A 20,433-nucleotide genomic window follows, 5' to 3' on the forward strand; every position below is an offset into this window, starting at 1 on the left:
CAGAGGGATGGGATGGGGAGGAAGGTGGGAGGGGGGATCGGGATGCGGAACACATGTAAATCCATGGCTGATTCATGTCAATGTATGGCAAAATCCACTACAGTATTGTAAAGTAATTAGCCTCCAACTAATAAAAATGAAAAAAAAAAGTGAAATCTAAAAAAAAAAGTATACAATGAATTTAACCAGATTGAAGAAATTAACAGAACCCCGAAAGCCCATGATACAAGCATTCCAACAAGTGTAATGGGAGTTGGGGAAAGAGAGGAAAGAGGGGACAAAATTTTTTTATATGTATTTTTTTCATTTATTTTTATTAGTTGGAGGCTAATTACTTTACAGTATTGTAGTGGTTTTTGTCATGCTGGATGCATGAGACAAGTGCTCGGGCCTGGTGCACTGGGAAAATTTTTATATTTTAATTTCACGTCTTCTGTCAGTGATTTTTGGAGCCCAGGAATATAAAATCTGTCACCGTTTACACTTCTGTTTGTCATGAAATGATAGGACTGGATGCCATGATCTTAGTTTTTTGAATTTTGAATTTCAAGTGAGTTTTTTCACTCCTCTTTCACCCTCATCAAGAGGCTCTTTAGTTCATCTTCATTTTCTGTCATTAGACTGGTATCATCTGCATGTCTGAGGTTGTTGGTGTTTCTCCTGGCAACCTTGGTTCCAGATTGTGATTCATCCACACCTTCATTTTGCATGATATACTCTGCATAGAAGTTAAGTAAGCAGGGTAACAATATACCTGGTGCTTCACTCAATGTGTCAGTAAATTTGGAAAACTCAGTGGCCACAGGACTGGAAAAGGTCAGTTTTCATTCAAGTCCCAAAGAAGGGCAATGCCAAAGAATGTTCAAACTAATGTATAATTGCTTTCATTTCACTTGCTCACAACCAGTCAAAAATGGAATAAAGCATTGCACTTGTCATATTTTTCTTAGCTGTGGAAGTTTAAACATGAATGAAAGTTAAAGCCCATCTGGCTGTTACCAAAGTTCAACTTACACTTTGTCTAAATTCACTGAGAACACTTTCTCCCCTGAATTCCAAAACCATCAATTCTTTGGTGCTCAGTCTTCTTTATGGTCCTACTCTCACTTCTATACATGGCTGCTGGAAAAATCATTGCTTTGACTTCATCAGAAAAGTGATGTCTCTGCTTTTTAATATGCTGTGTACATTGGTCATAGCTTTCCTTCCAAGAAGCAAGAGTCTTAATTTCATGGCTCCTCTCATTGTTAGCAGTGATTTTGTAGCCCAGGAAAATAAAATCTGTCACTGCTTCCACTTTTTACCCTTTTGTTTGTCGTGAAGTGATGAGACTGGATGCCATAATCTTAGTTTTTTGAATGTTGTGTTTCAAACCAACTTTTTAACTCTCCTCTTTCACCCTCGAGATCAAGAGCATCTTTAGTTCATCTTCATTTCCTGCCATTAGAGTGGTATCATCTGCATACCTGAATTTGTTCATGTTTCGCCTGGCAGTCTTGATTCTAGCTTGTGATTCATCTACCCTTTCATTTTTCATGATGTACGTGGCATAAAAGTTAAATAAGCAGGGTGGCAATCTACAGCCTTGTTGTACTCTTTTTCCCAATTTTGAACCACTGAATTGTTCTATGTCCAGTTCTAATTGTTGCTTCTTGACCCACATACAGGTTTCTCAGGAAACAGTTAAGGTGGTGTGATATTCCCATCTCTTCAAGAATTTTCCGTAGATTGTTGTAATCCACCTAGTCAAAGACTTCTGCATAGTCAGTGAAGCAGAAGTACCTTTTTCTGTAACTCCTTTGCTTTCTCCATGATCTCACAAATGTTGGCAATTTGAACTCTGATTTCTCTGCCTCTTTGAAACCCAGCTTGTACATCTGGAATTTCTTGGTTCGCATACTGCTGAAGCCTAACTTGAAGGATATTGAGCATAACCTTGATAGCGTGTAAAATAAGTGCATTGTACAGTACTTTGAACATTCTTTTGTCATTGCCCTTCTTTGGGATTGGAATACAAACTGACATTTTCCAGTCCTGTGGCCACTGCTGAGTTTTCCAAATTTGCTGACACACTCAGTGCAGCACTTTAACAGCATCATCTTAGGATTTTAAATAGCTCAGCTGGAATTCCATCACCTCCACTCGCTTTATTTGTAGTAACGCTTCCTAAGGCCCACTTGACTTCAGATTCCAGAATGTCAGACTCTAGGTGAGTGATCACACCATCATGGTTATCCCGGTCATTAACACCTTGTATAGTTCTGTGTATTCTTGCCACCGCTTCATGGTTTCTTCTGCTTTTAGTAGGTCCTTACTGTTTCTGTCCTGTATCTTGCCCATCCAAACCAAAATGTTCCCTTGATATCTCCAGTTTTCTTGAAGTTATCTCTAGTCTTTCCCATTCTATTGTTTTCTTCTGTTTCTTTGCATTGTTCATCTCAAAAGGCCTTCTTATCTCTCCTTGCTATTCTCTGGAACTCTGCATTCAGTTGGTTATATCTTTCCCTTTCTCTCTTGCCTTTTGCTTCTCTTCTTCCCTCAGCTATTTGTAAAGCCTCCTCAGACAACCACTTTGCCTTCTTAGCATTTCTATTTCTTTGGGATGGTTTAAGTCACTGCCTCTTCTGCAATGTTACAAACATTTGTCCATAGTTCTTCAGATGCTCCCTCTACCAGACCTAATCCGTTAATTCTGTTAATACTTGTCACCTCCACTTTATAGTTATCAGGGATTCGATTTAGGTCATACCTGAATGGTCTTGAGCAAGCTCTGGGAGTTGGTGATGGACAGGGAGGCCTGGCATGCTGCAGTCCATGGGGTCACAAAGAGTTGGGCATGAATGAGCGACTGAACTGAACTGAATGGCCTATTGGTTTTCTCTACTTTTTTCAATTTAAGCCTGAATTTTGCAATAAGGAGCTGATGATCTGAGCCACAGTTAGCTCCAGGCCTTGTTTTTGCTGACTGTATAGAACTCCATCTTTGCCAAGCACCTAATCATTCTGACTTAGGTATTCATCATCTAGTAATGTCCATGTGTAGAGCTGTCTCTTGGGTTGTTGGAAAGGGAGGTTTGCTATGACCAGCGTGTCCTCTTGACAAAACTCTGTTAGCCTTTGCCCTGCTTCATTTTTCACTCCAAGGCCAAACTTGCTTGTTTTTCCAGGTGTCTCTTGATTTCCTACTTTTGTTTTGCATTCCAGTCTCCTATGATGAAAAGAACTTCTTTTTTTAGTGTTAATTCTAGAAGGTGTTATAGGTCTTTACAGAACTGGTAATAACTTCAGCTACTTGGCATCAGTGGTTGAGGCATAGACTTGAATTACTGTCCTGTTGAATGGTTCGCCTCGTAAACAAACAGAACATTTTGTCATTTTTGAGGTTGCACCCGAGTACTGCATTTTGGACTCTTGTTGACTAGGAACGCTATTCCATTTCTTCTAAGGGATTCTTGGCCACAGTAGTAGATAGAATGGTCATCTGAATTAAATTCACTCATTCCTATCCATTTTAGTTCACTGATTCCAAAGACGTTGATGTTCACTCTTACCATTTCCTGCTTGAACACATTCAGTTTACCTTGATCATTCACCTAATATTCCAGATTCTTGTGTGATATTGTTCTTTACAGCATCAGACTTTACTTTCACCACCAGACCCTTCCACATCTGAGCGTCATTTTCGCCTTGGCCTAGCCATTTCATTTTTTTCTGGAGCTATTAGTGATTGCCCTCCATTCTTCCCTAGTAGCATATTGGACACCTTCCAACTGGGTGCCTTATCTTCCGGCATCATATCTTTTTTGCCTTTTCACACTGTCCATGGGGTTCTTGAGGCAAGAATACTGGAGTGGTTTGCCATTTTCTTTTCCAGTGGACCACGTTTTGTCAGAACTCTTTCTTCATTATGACCTGTCCATCTTGGGTAACCCTCTAAAGAATGGCACATAGCTTCATTGAGTTATGCAAGCACCTTTGCCAGGCCAAGGTTGTGATCCATGAAGGAGCAGTCAACTATAATATAATGCTTATGTATCATTATTTTGCCTTTAGTCTAATAGACTCCACTCATTTCCAGAGTTACTTGGGTCAGCACCCATATCTCTTTCACCAGTGAAGTTGTTTGATGCATTTCTAATACAGTTAGATTGTTTTGTCACATCTGCATTCTATCTGGAGATATTCTGACCTAAATAATTCTTTAAAAATTTCCATATGTTTTATTTAACTGTTTGTACTGTAAATTCCTTTGGGTTTTGATAAATGCATAGTGTCATGTATCCACCACTTACAGAATCATGCAGAATAGCTTCTCTGACTTAAAAATTCCCTGTGTTTTGCCTCTTTAACCACCTTCTCCTTTGCCTGAACCCTAGCAAAAAGTGATCTTCTTATAGTCTTTAGTTCTGCATTTTTCAGAATGTCATGCACTTCAAATCATATAGTATATAACCTTTTTATAATGGGTCATTTCACTTAGCAATAGGCATTTGAGATTCTTACATGCCTTTTGGGGGCTTGATAGATAATTTTTTTTTTTTTTTTAACTTGTAAACAGAATTCCATTGTATGGATCCATCAGTGTTTGTTTATCCATTCACCTACTAAAGGACATTTGGTTGCTGCCAGTTTTGGGCAGTTATGAATAAAGCTACTATAAACATTTGAGAGTAGGTTTTGTGTGAACATAAGTTTTCAGCTCAGTTGGTCAACTACCTAGAAATGTGATGCATGGGTTGTACGGGATGATTATGCTCAATTTGTAAAACTGCCAAATGTTGTTTTATAAAACCTTGCCTTAGGATACTTTGTAACTCTGAAAACAGCTTGTCCTTGTTTTTCCATTTATCTTCTCAACCCTTGCATTAATGTTGCTTTCACCATTGGCAACCCATACAATGTATATTCTCCTTTGACTCTGTCTTTTATAACCTTTACAGCCTTTTACATTTATTATTTTATTTTTCCTCAATATTTTTTCTGCCACCTGTTAATAGTTTAGATAAATTCATTTATCTGAGCGTTTTAAAAATGCCTATGACTTATCAGCTATTGCAGTGTCTTGCCTCTTTAGTTTCAACCACCGTAGGTTAATAAGACACTCCAGGTTAATTGGATGACAGGAGAATCTTTTTCACTTTTTAAAAAGCTTTATCAAGTTGTAATCCTTTTAGGATTTTAAATAGCTCTGCTGGAACTCCAAAACCACCACTAGCTTTATTGGCAGCAGTGCTTCCTAAGGCCCACTTCACATTCCAGAATGTCTGGACTTCACACTCCAGAATGTCTGGCTCTGGTTATCCATGCTAAGCCTTTGACTATACGGATCATGAAAAACTGTGGAAAACTCTTAAAGAGATGGGAGTACCAGACTGTCTTACCTGTCACCTGAGAAACCGGGATGCAGGTCAAGAAGCAACAGTTAGAACCCCGTATGGAACAACTGACTGGTTCAGGGTTGAGCAAGGAGTACAAGGCTGTTATTGTCAGCCTGCTTATTTAACTTCTGTGCAAAGCGCATCACCCAAAATGCCAGGCTGGATGAACTACAAGCTGGAGTCAAGGTTGCTGGGAGAAATGTCAACAACTTCAGATGTGCGAATGTTACCACTCTAAAGGCAGAAAGCAAAGAGGAACTAAAGAGCCTCTTGATGAGGGTGAAGAAGGAGAGTGAAAAAGCCGACTTAAAACTCAATATTAAAAAACTAAGATCACGTCATCCAGTCCCATCACTTCATGGCAAATAGAAGGGGAAAAGTTGGAAGCAGTGACAGATTTCCTCTTGTTGGGTTTTAAAGTCAGTGGTTCCCTGGTGACTCAGATGGTAAAGAATCTGCCTGCAATGTGGGAGACCTGGGTTCGAGCCCTGGGTCCAGAAGAGCCCCTGGAGAAGGAAATGGCTACCCACTCCAGTATTCTTGCCTGGAGAATTCCATGGACAGAGGAGCCTGGCAGGCTACAGTCATGGAGTCGCAAAGAGTCGGACACGACTGAACGACTAACACTTTGACTTTCAAAGTCACTGCAGATGGTGACTGTAGCCATGAAATTAGAAGACGATAGCTTCTTGACAGGAAGGCTATGACAAACCTAGACAGTGTTATAAAGCAAAGACATCACTTTGCTGACAAAGTTCTGTCTAGTCAAGGCTATGGTCTTCCCAGGAGTCATGTATGGATGTGAGAGCTGAACAATAAAAAAGGCAGAGTGCCGAAGAATTGACGTTTTGGAACTGTGGTGCTAGAGAAGACTCTTGAGAGTTCCTTGGAAAACAAGGAGGTCAAACCAGTTCATCTTAAAGGAAATCAACCCTGAATACTCTTTGAAAGGACTGATGCTGAAGCTGAAGCTCCAATACTTTAGTCACCTGATACAAACAGCCGACTCATTGGAAAAGAGCCTGGTGCTGGGAAAGATTGAGGGCAGGAGGAGAAGCGGGTGACAGAGGATGACAGGGTTGGATGATATTCCCGATTGAATGGACATTAGCTTGGGCAAACTTGGGGAGATGGTGAGGGACAGGGAAGCCTGGTGTGCTGCGGTCCGTGGGGTCGTGAAGAGTCAGACATGACTTGGTGACTGGACAGCAGCAGCATTGAGTTGTAATATTAAAAAGTTACACATATTTAATGTATACAATTGATGAGTTGGATGTATATGCATGCCTATGAATTCACAATAATCAAGGTAATAAACATATCCATCACCTCCAAAAGTTTCCGTGTGCTCATTTCTTTGGTGTGGTAAGACCATTTAACATGATATCTACCCTCTTAACAAAATGTTAAGTGCGCAATATAATTTTGTTAACATGTTAATAACATTGTGTTGTACAGTATATCTCTGGAACATGTTTACCTTGTATAAGTGAAACTTTATATTCATTGAACAGCAACTCCCTGTTTCACCCCTAAGACCTTGGCAAAATCCACTACTACTTCAGATGCCTCATGAGTGGAGTCATGTAGTATTTGTCCTTTTGTGACTGGCTTATTTCACTTAGCATAATGTCTTCTAGATTCATTTGCATTGTTGCATATGGAAGGATTTCCTTCTTTTTAAAAACTAAATGGTATTCCATTTAAATGTATATACTATATCTTCCTTATCCATTCATCACTGATGGCTCTTTGTTTCCATATCTTGGCTACTGTAAATAATTCTTCAAGGAACATAATTCTTCAAGGGGTACAGATATCTCTTTGAGATCCTACTTTCATTTCCTTAAGATATATACAAAGAAGTGCTGGATCATATGGTAGTTCTGTTTTTTATTTTTTCAGGAATTTTATATTGTTTTCTGTAGCAACTCCACCATATTATATTCCTACCAACAGTGTACGAGGGTTCCAATTTGTCCACATTGTTGTAAGGCTTGTTGTCTTTTGTTTTTTGATAAAAACAATTCTAAGAGATGAGAAATGATACTTCATTGTGGTTTTGATTTTATTTTCTTGATGATTGGTGATACTGAACATCTTTTCATATACTTATTGGCCATTTGCCTTCTTGAGCCTTTTGTCCCATTTTTTTTTGTTATTGAATTGTATGAGTTCTTAATGTATTTTGAATATTAACCTCTTATCAGACATACATTTTGAAAATATTTTCTCCCAATCTGTTGATTACTTTTTCATTCTGTTGATTGTTTCCTTTATCATATAGAAGATTTTTAGTTTGAAATAGTCCCACTTGTTAATTTTTGCTTTTATTTTGTGTGCTTTTGGTGTCATATCCAAGAAATTATAGCCACAAAAAAGCCACAGATTCTTTTTCTCTACTTATTTTGATTTGAATTTGCACATTATAAATTGCAATCCAAATGTTCTTTCAGTTTACTTTCTTTCCTAATGAGTAATTTTATTTTATTTTTTCCTTTTTTTTTCCATTTGTTTTTATTAGTTGGAGGCTAATTACTTTACAATACTGTAGTGGTTTTAGTTTAAATTTTACATGTTTTGTGATTATTTGCAGTTGATTCAAAATTAATGAAAGCCACTCTAAGGATTTGTAGGAGATACCATATCTAGTGAAAAACTGTACACATAGGTGCTTGCTAGTGGTTTACTGCCTAATGCTTAGAACTATGAAACAAATGATATGTGAGACCCAGTAACTGCCTATAAGAAGCTTACATCTTTTTAGGAAAATAACCTATACATGTGCCAACATAAGGACAATTCTGCATAATTCTTTGTATCTTCCAATAATGTTCATTTTATGCCTGGGCATCTAGCAAGTGTACAATAGCTACTTTCTCAGTAAAATTATCTTTGGTTTGATCTAGACCCACTCTTTTGGCTTAAGTTGGTACTTATCAGTCCCCTTGACCCAAAGGACTTAATGATTTACCAACTATTATTGTGTTAGGCAATACATTAGAATGTGTAAGCTCCCATGACTGATTCATGTCAATGTATGGCAAAAACCACTACAATATTGTAAACTAATTAGCCTCCAACTAATAAAAATAAATGAAAAAAAAAAAAAAGAATGTGTAAGCTCAAGGACACATTATTATTATTGTTATATTATCTCAATATTTTATGTTGAATTTATATTTATAATAAGCATGTTCTATATATTATTATAAATATAAATTCAGTATATAAATTATCTATTTCAAAGAACATATATCTGTATAATTAATATACTTATGATATAATATGGATATAATCTCTATGTATATATTATATATAATTCATTATGTATTGAAAGGTCTGAATCAAGGAGGACATGATGAATATAAGCAAGGCAGGGAATAATTAAGCTCAGAGTGTTTTGTTATTGAATTTAAGTAAAACAGAAGATTGTGAAAGTCAGTTTGATCTTAGGTACTATATTATTTGGAGATTCCTCGGTGACTCAGCAGTAAAGAATCTGCCTGCCAATGTAGGAGATGCAGAAGACGTGAGTTCAACCCCTGGGTCGGGAAGATCCCCTGGAGAAGGAAATGGCAACCCACTCCAGTAGTCTTGTCTGTAAAATCCCTTTGACAGAGGAGTCTGGAGGGCTACAGTCCATGGGGTTGCAAAGAGTTGAACATGACCAAACACACCCATTATATTATTTAGGATAGGTTATCTGCTATAACAAAAATCACAAAAATATCAATAACTTAATATAGTAAAATTTAATTTTTTTTCATGCCAAGTCCCAGGGTGATCTTTTCCAGAATGCCTCTTTTTTGGCAACTCTCTCCCAAGAGGCAAGAATACTCTAAATACTCATCCTTAGGGACACAGGGTCAGAGTCTCAAGAGAGGCAGTTAATAGCATAGCCAGTGGCATTGCTTCTATGTTAGTGATATTTTAAAATAGTATGTATTATCTATTGTCATCATAGCACTGTTGTAACAACTGCAAAACTTCAGTGGCATTTAGCTTAATGCATCTCCATGGGTTGGCTAATTGGGACCTGACTTGAAGGGTCTTGACTGAGTTTTCATATTTGTCTTTGATTAGTTGTTGATTGGTTATGTAAATTTGCTAGTCTTGGCTGGGCCACTTGTATCTGAAGCGGGGTGTCCCTTGAATGTTGTCTGATCTAGGATGACTTTGCCTGAGTGATCAGTATAACTTGGCCATTCTGTGCATATTTCTTCTTCTATCAGGGTAGATAGCTGTCCCAGGTATGTTCTTTTGGCAGTGGTAAAAGGAAAAGAGCAAGCAAGAGAAAATATTTAAAGTTTCTAAAACCCCTAGACTTATTTTTTTGGCCAAAGCAAGTCACCAAGGGCAGTCCAGATTTTATGAGGGGAAATACAGTGCCTCCACCTCTTTAGTAAGAGGAGCTGTGAAGTCACATGGCAAACGGCATGGATACAGGAAGGTTAAATAATTGGAGCCTTATTAGCAGTTTACCATTTGATACTTAATTTTGTTTTTGTTGTTGCTTTTATTAAGACAGATTATTTTTATGTGAAGTGAAATAAAACTGACAGAAAAAGACAAATGTTACAAGATCTCACTTTTATGTAGAATCTAAAAAGTCAGACTCATAGAGAACAGATTGGTGGTTGCTAAAGGCAGGGTGGAGGATGAGGGGAGGTGGAGAGGGGGAAGTAAAGGCTCAACAAAATGGGTGAGGGCGATCAAATGTTCAGATTTCTGGTTATAAGATAAACAAGTTCTGAGGATATAATATATAGCATGGTGACTATAGTTAATAATAGTTTATTGTATATATTTACAAGTTGCTAAGAAGGTAGATCTTAAAAGTTCTTATTACAATAAAAAAATTTGTAACTGTGTGAGGTGTTGGGTATTAAATCAGTAGGTTGTACAGTTTAATGCAATGATATATGTCAATTATAACAATAAAACTGGAAAAAAAACATTACTTTTTCTCTTGAAATATTTTAATGCTAATGCTGAGATAGTAGAGAATAATTGATTTCCTGTATTTAATATCTAATAACTTTCTTGAACTTGTTAATTCTGATAAACTTTCAGCTGCTTTTCTTAGACTTATATGGTAAATATAAATTCAGTCTATAAATTACTTGCAAAGAATATATACATGTATATATATGTGTGTATGTGTTTTGTGTGTCTGTATGTGTATGTGTGCATGTCTGTGTATTTTTTCTCTTTTATAAAAAAGTTATACATTTATTTAGGTTTTCTATTTCAGTGCTTTGGCCAGAAGCATCAGAGCAAAGTTTTGTTCCTGATTTCAAAAGTTAAGTATCTAGTTTTACATTGTTAAGGGGGATACTGATTTAAGATAAATATTCTTCATATTCTTTACATTGTTAAGGAAATAGTCTTCTGTTCTCAATTTTAAAGGATTTGTTAGGAAAGTGGGTCTAAGTATTATGTCATAGTTCTTGGTTTATATTAAGTTTAATCAGTAAAAAATCACTGTATAAAGCATTAGGACAGTAGTTGGCATGTGAAGTTGACAAACTCACTTCATGCCTACCAAATTGTTTTATGTTCCTTTGCCAAGTTTATGATAGATGAGGCACACACTTTTAATTCTTCAATCTTTCCAGGCTTCTGATGCTATTATTATTCTGATATTCCTTGCCCTTCTGGATTCATAGGTAGTTATTTTTTCAGGCATCCTGATTACTCTGTAATCAAGTCAACACGTGGAACATAAATGAAAAGAAAATTGTTAGTTTCCTTATTTGACTATTCATAGGAAAGTAAATTGATGTAGCCACTATGGAAAGCAGTGTGAAGACTCCTCAAAAAATTAAAAATAAAACCACATATGATTCAGAAATTCTGCTTCTGAATATTTATCTGAGGAAATAAAACACCAGCTCTAAGAGATATCTGCACTCCTATGTTCATTGCAGCATAATTTACAAGGTTCAAGCTATAGAGTCAAACTCAGTGTCTATTGGTGGATGAATAAAGATGATGTGATCTATATGTGTGTGTGTGTTAGTCATTCAGTTGTGTCCAACTCTTGACTACCCTGTGGCCTGTAGTCAGCCAGACTCCTCTGTCCATGGACTTTTCCAGGCAAGAATACTAGAGGGGGTGGCCATTCCCTTTTCCAGGGAATCTCCCGAACCCAGGGATTAAACCCATGTCTCCTGCATTGCAGGCAGATTTTTTACTATCTGAGTTACTAAAGAAGACATGAGAGGTGTATATATATATATACACGCACACACAGAGACACACACACATATATATATATATATATACATACATATAAGATGGAATATCATTCAGATATAAAAAAGAAGGAAATCTTGCTATCTGACAACGTGGACCTTGAGGGCATTATGCTAAATCAGTCAGGTAAAGAAAAATGAATACAGTGTGATTTCACTTATATGTAGAATCTAAAGCAAAAACAAAACCCATTGATAAGAAGATTGGTCGTTACCAGAAGTAGGGGATGGTAGATGAGTGAAGAGGGTCAAAAGGTAAAAATTTCCAGTTATAAGATAAATAAGTCCTGGGAATATAATGTACCAAATGGTGACTATAGTTAATAATACTGTATTGCATGTTTGAAATTTTCTGAGTGAATCTTATGTTCTCAACATAAGAAAATTGTAAGTGTCTGGTGTCAGATGTTTACTAGACTTACTGAAGTGATCATTTTCCAATATACACAAATATAGCCTCTTGATGACAGTAAAAGAGGAGAGTGAAAAAGCTGGCTTAAAACTCACCATTCAAAAAACTAAGATCATGGCATCTTGTCCTATTACTTCCTGGCAAATAGATGGGGAAACAATGGAAACAGTGACAGACTTTGTTTTCTTGGGCTCCAAAATCACTGCAGATGGTGACTGCAGCCTTGAAATTAAAAGATGCTTGCTCCTTGGAAGAAAAGCTATGATGAACCTAGACCACGTATTAAAAAGCAGAGACTACTTTGCCGACCAAGGTCTGTCTAGTCAAAGCCATGGTTTTTCCTGTAGTTACGTATGATTGTGAGAGTTGGACCATAAAGAAAGCTGAGCACTGAAGAACTGATGCTTTTGAACCGTGGTGTTGGAGAAGACTCTTTGAGAGTCTCTTGGAGTGCAAAGAAATCAAACCCATCAAATTCTAAAGGAAATCAGTCCTGGATATTCATTGGAAGGACTGATGCTGAAGCTGAAGCTCCAATCCTTTGGCCACCTGATGTGAAGAACTGACTCATTGGAAAAGACCCTGATGCTGGTAAAGATTGAAGGCAGGAGGAGAGGGGGACGACAGAGGATGAGATGGTTGGATGGCATGACCAACTTGATGGACATGAGTCTGAGCAAGCTCTGGGAGTTGGTGATGGACAGGGAAGCCTGGCACGCTGCAGTCCATGGGGTCACAAAGAGTCGGACACGACTGAGCGACTGAATTGGACTGAACTGAACCGATATCAAATCATTATATTGTACACTTGAAACTAATATAATGTTCTGTGTCAAATATAGACAATAACTGCTCAATAAAAAATGCAAGGTAATAAATAGTTCATCAATGGTAACAAATACACCACACAAGACATTAATAATAGAGGAAACTGTGGTATATACATCAGGAGGGGAACAGGCATATGGAAATTCTCTGTACTTTACACTCTTTTCTATAAACCCAAAGCTACTCTAAAAAATTGTCATAATAGTAATCAGCTAGGTAATTTTGGTATTTCTGTTACATACCAGGCAGACTATCTCAATATTATGGAGTCAGTTCTTGAACAGGTTCCTGGTTTGGGTATTGTACCCTGAGAAAGATGTTGAACAGAGCTTAAGTCCTCAAAAATAGATTTGAGGAGAGTTTAAAGGACAGACAGCTGCATCTATGGGTGCAAAATTCTAGAATACTTTATGTCCTTGTTTTGTCAAATGGCAGCCCTGTTGGCCTTCTGGCTGTCCCCAGGGTATTCACCCTACAGAGAAGCCTGCCTAAAAATAAATGCCATGCCCTTCTGTGACACCTACCTTCCTCTTCAAATGAGTGGATTTTTAGGGAGACAGTCAAAGTGCAGAATAAACCCATAAAAGGAGGAAAAAATACAGCCTGAAAAAGAAAGATCAAGATGAACTGAAACAACAACCATCTTGGAAGAGACAGAAACAACCTAGATAAGAAAAACGTAAAAAAAGTAAAAAATTCAGTTGGTGTCTTCGAATTATGAAAGAAGAAATTTGATCCATAAAACAAGCATGGCTATTGGTGGGGAAAAAAAGAAAAAAAACAATTGGGAAAAGTCAGTTGTTAGAAATTTAAACATTCAGTAGATATGATAAATACTAGAACATAGTCAACAAAGTAATTGGCATTCTGAAAGACAGAGATAAATTAAAAAAATGTGAAATGTGATAGACAAGCTAAGGAACAGAGAAGATAGATTCAGTGGGTACAGCATTAATAGAAATTCTGTAAGGAAGGAACGGATAGTGGAAAGGAGAAAAGCAACAACAGAAGACAATTTTCTTGAGCTGAAGAAAGTCTTCATATTGCAAGAATCCTCTAAGGGGCAAGGAGAAAAAATTTTAAAGATATATCTAGAAACATTTTGATAACACTTTCTGAACTCTTAAGGATAAAAAGGAAATTCTAAAAGCTTTCAGAGGGTGGGGGGTTCAGGATGGGGAACACATGTAAATCCATGGCTGGTTCATGTCAGTGTATGGCAAAAACCACTACAATATTGTAAAGTAATTAGCCTCCAACTGATAAAAATAAATGAAAAAAAAAAGAAGAAAAAAATAAAAAGCTTTCAGAGACAAATTAAAAAAAAGATCCTTACAAAGGAAGAAGAATCAGCTTCAGACAGCTCATCAGCAATACTTTGTAGTGTAAGACCAAGGAAATTCCTTCCAAGTCTGAGATTAAAAGATTTTTGAACTTAGAATCTATCCGAGTCACACAGTCAAGTGAAGATAAGATAGACTGTTGGAATGAAAACAGTCAAAGTTTATGACCAATAGACCTCATGTGAAGAAAACTGAGATTGTACTACTGAAAAAAAAAATTTGCAAAGATGAGCACAGAAGATAGCAGAAATAGTACGGATCAGTATGTCTCGAGTCATACAGCTCTCTGGTTGCTATTCTTGGTTCTATGCTGCAAATTATGAGATTTATTACAATTATCTTCTAAGGGATGATTGTTTTTGGTTTTAAAATAAATCTATGTAAAAATCTCAGAGATGTAATTTTAGTTACAGATTATAATGTAAACTATCATAAACTTAACAATGCAAAAAGTGAGATCATTAGTAATAAAATTTCAATTTCTAACTTCTAAGTTTCCATTAAATTCACTGGTAAAAGTATTATTGTTCAATTGGGTCTGACTCTTTGCAACCCCATGGACTGTAGCCCGCCAGGCTCCTCTGTCCGTGGGATATCCCAGCAAGAATACTGGAGTCTGTTGCCATTTCCTACTCCAGGGGATCTTCCTGGCCCAAGGATGGAACCCACATCTGTGTCTTCTGCATTGGCAGGTGGATTCTTTACCACTGTGTCACCTGGAAAGCCCTTGATCGGTCAACAGTTATTTGTTAATTTAATGAAGAGTGAACTGATTTGGAGAGCTCAGTTTTGTTTTATGTTTACCCTTCTTCTATACAAATAATTTTATGAAACAAACTAAGCCAGACTGAGCCCAGAGCCCTAAAGCAATCAAGTCAAACTTTTGCTCAAACAATCTGCTCATTTTCCTGGAGCTCCAAGTCAAAGTGTAAGTCCTTTCAGTGGCTTCCAACATGCCCCTACACCAGCTCTCGCCTTTCTCTCTTACATCTCTCCTCTCTGCTCATTCCATCCAGCCACCCTGGCTTCTTTGCAGGTCCTGGAAGACATGTGGCATGCTCTGCTTTCAACATCTTTCCCTAGATGGCCAGCCACAGAACCCACCCCCACCCGCACTACCTAGTCTTTGTTCAGATGCCACCTCCTTGAAGCCTTCCAGTCCTGACTTCCCAGTTAAAAACTTCAGTCTACCCATCCCACCCAGGAACCCCTTTCCTACTTGATATATCCCCGTAGCACTTAATTAATTGATTAGGCTGTGCTGCACAGCTTGTGGGGTCTTAGTTCCCAGAGCAGAGACTGAGCCCAGGCCCTCAGCAGTGAAAATGTGGAGTCTTAACCGCTGGACTGCCGAGAATTCCCAATTCCCATATGTGAAGTCTCTCAGTCGTGTCCAACTCTTTGTGACCCCATGGACTGTAGCCTACCAGGCTCCTCAGTCCATGGAATTTTCCAGGCAAGAGTACTGGAGTGGGTTGCCATTTCCTTCTCCAGGGGATCTTCCCAACCCAGGGATCGAACCCGGGTCTCCTGCACTGCAGGCAGACGCTTTACCGTCTGAGCCACCAGTAGTCTACCAATCCCCACAGCACTTTCTAATTCACACGTGAATTTTAAAAATTGGTACTGCTCGTGGTCAGTCCTTCCTTACTAAAATGCTCCATGAGGACAAAGAAAAGGGTTTTAAATTTTTTCTTTTACTGCAAGAATATTTCTTGGCATAAAGTAGGCTCTTAACACACACTTGTTGAATTTATTGACTAGAGTAGTACTGGCTCTTTCCTGGAATTTCATTTCTAGAAATTTCTCTGAATTGCTTCTTTTCTGGCACACAACCTCGTTCAGCTCCCTGCAGCGGGGGTGGGGGAAGAGGATAGCTATATAGTGCTCTGTTTTCCCATTCTGACTTTTGACTTTCAAACCTTTTCTAATCACCAATCCCTATTCAAGGAGGTTAATTAGCCATTCAAAGAGTTTATCTAGAAGTCTTACCGACTTCCTTCATTTTCACTCACTGTTGGATCATCTGTTTTCTGAGAAGACTCTCTGTGTCCTTTACTTCGCTGTCATTCTTCACCCTTCCTACCCTGCCTACACCCCCCCTACACTGTTGCCGTTGGCAGCCTGTCTTTCTGTTCTGTAATCTGTCAGACAACTTTCACTCACTACCAATATTAGCATATTGAATCCTCCCATTTATGTTGCAACCACTCTCAGCCCAACCAGATTAAGGCCCTTCTTATGCATGCATATTTTTGGAAAGTTTTTTCCAGAATGGGTGGGGAATGGAGGGAGTGGGAGGGTTGGGAAAGATGGGGATTGTGCATAGTAATTATATGATGAAATCAGGATCCTTCACAGTCAGCACATATTTTTGTTTGTTTAAGATTTGTTGGGGATTTCTGAGATCCATTTTTTTTTTATTTACAGAAATGAGTGAACACTGCCCTTCAAATATGAGGTTCTTTCCCAAGGTCACCAACAAATAAGTGGTAGAGCTGGGGTGCTCTTTCTGTTCCGTCAGGGCTACCTCCTGGTAAGAGTATTTCAGGAAAATCATTTGTCTTATTCCTCTCCATCACCATCTCTACCTCTCCTCTCTTCAGCAGATTCTTTTATTTTATTACAATGGAATTTATGAATTCAGATAATTACATAGTCCTTAGGTTTTGTCATGAAGACACAGTCTTAGGCAGTCATAAGTGGCTTGACCATTTACTTTAGTAGCTAAGTAATGGCCATTTACTTTAGTCCAGGTTAGGAAGTCTTTTCTAGTGAATTCATTTGTAACCTTATCTATGAGATACACCAAGTCATTATTTAAGGATGGATGTGCCTGTAATCCAATGTGCATTTGGATTTTTGGTGGAATTATAGATTTGCTTGTTTTAGCTGTGGGTTCTATTTTCGCTTCAAAGCTTATCTCTGGTAGTCCTTTTATGAAGCCATGGAAACAGGAGAATTTTGTTTTATATGTGCTATGTAAATAAGAGGATGTTTCAAGTCTCTGGAAGAAATAAAAGTGAACCACTATTTAGAGAATCTAATGTTTTTCTTGACCTTCCACTGATACCCTGAGGCTGTGTCTTCTGAGCTAATGCAGAGGTCTCCGCAGACAAGGGTAACGTCTAGGTTCTTCTCCTTGTTAACAGAAAGAAGTGAGGGATGTGAAGGAAGTGGCCATCATGAGGTGAGAATGGAAAGTTAACAACAGCAGTAACATAACGATACTCTGTCCGCAAGTTAAATAGTCTAAATTGTGTTCACTGTGTCTTCCAAGGATATCCTTAAATGTCCTGATAAAAACTAGAAATGATACACTTGCAGAGGATGTAGCTTATTAGTAGGATGCCCACAGAACTGAACACGTTTCAGTCTTTCTTTGTGAACTGAGCTATTCTTTATATCATCTTGTCTCATTTATTACTGACTGTATATGAAAACATTTTCTCCTTCAGAGGGATATCAATGGTAAGCATTTGAGTATCTTACGTGTTTAGAAAAAGAACCAAATGAAATCATCTAGCAGTTTTAAATGGCAGCTTTAAATACTACTTTGTTGTTGTTCAGCTGCTAAGTAAGTCATGTCCAACTCTGTGACTCATGGACTTCAGCACACCAGGCTCCTCTGTCCTCCACTATCTCCCAGGGTTTGCTCAAATTCATGTCCATTGACTTGGTGATGCCATCTAACTATCTCATCCTCTGTTGCCCTCTTCTCCTCCTGCCCTCAATCTTGCAATCAGGGTCTTTTCCAGTGAGTCGGCTCTTTGCATCAGGTGGCCAAAGTATTGGAGCTTCGGCTTCAAGTATCAGTCCTTCCAATGAATATTCAGGGCTGATTTCCTTTGGGATTGACTGGTTTGATCTCCTCATAGTCCAAGGGACTCTCAAGAGTTTCCTCCAGCACCACAGTACAAAAGCATCAATTCTTTGGTGCTCATCCTTTATGGCCCAGCTCTCACATCCCTACATGACTACTGGAGAAACCATATCTCTGACTCTACGGACCTTTGAGGGGAAAGTGATGTTTCTGCTTTTTCAATATGCTGTATAGGTTTGTCATGGCTTTCCTTCCAAGTAGCAAGCATCTTTGAATTTCATGGCTGCAGTCACTGTCCACAGAGATTTTGGAGCCCCCCCCCCCAAATCTGTCACTGTTTCCACTTTTTCCATTTCTATTTGCCATGAAGTGATGGGACTGGCTGCCATGATCTTAACTTTTTGAGTGTTGAGTTTCAAGCCTGCTTTTTCACTCTCCACTTTCACTTTCATCAAGAGGCTCTTTTACCATGAAGAGATATAATTATATAGATGGACAATGTATCATCTAGCTTTTATAGAGATCTGTTTACCAGAATGAAACCACTAGATGGCAAAAGAATGATTCTAATCTCCAACGCTTTTTTCCTTCTCCAAACTAAATTGTTTATCTGTTGAGCTAATTAACCCTGTCATTAGTTCAATAGAAAGGTTAATTAGTTAAAGCAAGGCATAATAGTTACAGTTTCCAAAGATATTTTAACCTTTAAAAAATCTCCAGTTTGTTTGTGTTCAGGGAATACCAAGGAATGAAGATTTGGCTTCCAGAGAATAAATCCACATTTCTTTTTGGTTTAAAGAGAATTTGACATTCTTATGTTAGAATCTAACATTTAAAGTTGATTACAGTGAGTAGACACAGAGCTCAAACATACTAAGATCTCCCTGAAATTCGAATGAAGTTAATTGTCTTACATTCTAGCCCCAAATTCATATATAGGGAGAAGAGATCAAGGGAAAGGGAATAACTCTTGAGTGAATTTGGAAGAAAGAAGATTCAAGAGTAATTTAGGTTTAACTTTCCACTTCAAATTATTGCTGAGCCAGGCCACGTTATTACTACCAGGAGTATTATTACCATCCTCATTTTGCTGTAGAAGAAACTGGGGCTCAAGTGGTTAATTAGCCAGAGATTACCGAGTTCAGTTAGTAAAAGAAACATTTTAAACCCAGGTAGTGTCCAGAGTCCTTACTTTTAGCTATTCTACTCTTCCACCCCTGAACACAAGCTAAAAATAGCATAGCCACAGTTTTTGTACTTCTATAAGAAAATTTGTTTCATACATTGCATAATATATGAACAATATATGGACACAACCTAACATATACATTACATACAGTAAAACTGACTGCAATTTTATTAAAATATGTTTTTTTTTTTTTAAACACAGTTAGCTTCTTTTACAAGGGAGAAAGGACAAGTTGAAAGCCAGGGAATCTATGCCATTTCCTGGGACATTTAGCAGTATTTCCCCAGGAGTAGAACCTTATTTTTGGAAATTGAAATGGTGCTGCATCTTAATAGCTGACCAGCTGTTTTATGCACCTCCAGGAACCAACTTGGAAGGTTTCCCATGTCCCAGGCTTTTGAATTGGTCTCTGTATACTTGTGTATATCTGAAGGTATGAAAATGTGTTGCTAAATGAAGATGGTCATACTGAGAAGGAAAGGAGACTCAGCCTTCCTGTATCAAATGAAGTAGGGACCACAGTCACCTCTGCCATTGTGGGGACTCTTGTGAATCTTAGTAGGTCTAATGGTCTTAATCAACTTGGCTGAATAAATGTATTCAGTCCCTCTTACTGAAGGTGGCAAACGCTGACTGAAACTGCAAATTAAAATGAGAAGTTTGTATTCAAAAACCACAAAACTTAATAGGGGTGAATAAAATTTAAATAGTTAAACCCTTAAATGATGTGTTTTGGAAGTTGGTAGCATTTATAATTTTGGAATTAGTAAAGCTTAAAACAACTGTAAGACTTTCTGTAAGGAAGTCTTTCTATTAAGTCATATATGTGTATTAAGTCATATATATATAAATATGTCTCTCTATAGAGAGGGAGACAAGGAGGGAGAGACTTCTCCAGCAAAAATCTCACCTGTCTGGGTGCTGATGCCTCCCCCTTACATCATTCTCTACTGCTCCTGGTTGAATTGATCTTGCCCTTGTTTTTCATAAGGACGTTGGCTCCCGCTGATGGTCTTGTCTTCCTGCTGCCATCAACATCCACTGGACAACAGAGCCAACACCCAGTCTTATGGTACCTGTAATCCTGTGACATTCACCTTTATTTGCATTTGTGACATTGTCATCCTCTGGATGCTCTGGGATGAATCACTGACCATCATCTTGCATCCTTCTGGACCTTTCTCTCCCCTATTTACAGTT

Source organism: Cervus elaphus, chromosome 6 (assembly GCF_910594005.1).
Source record: "Cervus elaphus chromosome 6, mCerEla1.1, whole genome shotgun sequence".
Lineage (NCBI taxonomy): Eukaryota > Metazoa > Chordata > Mammalia > Artiodactyla > Cervidae > Cervus > Cervus elaphus.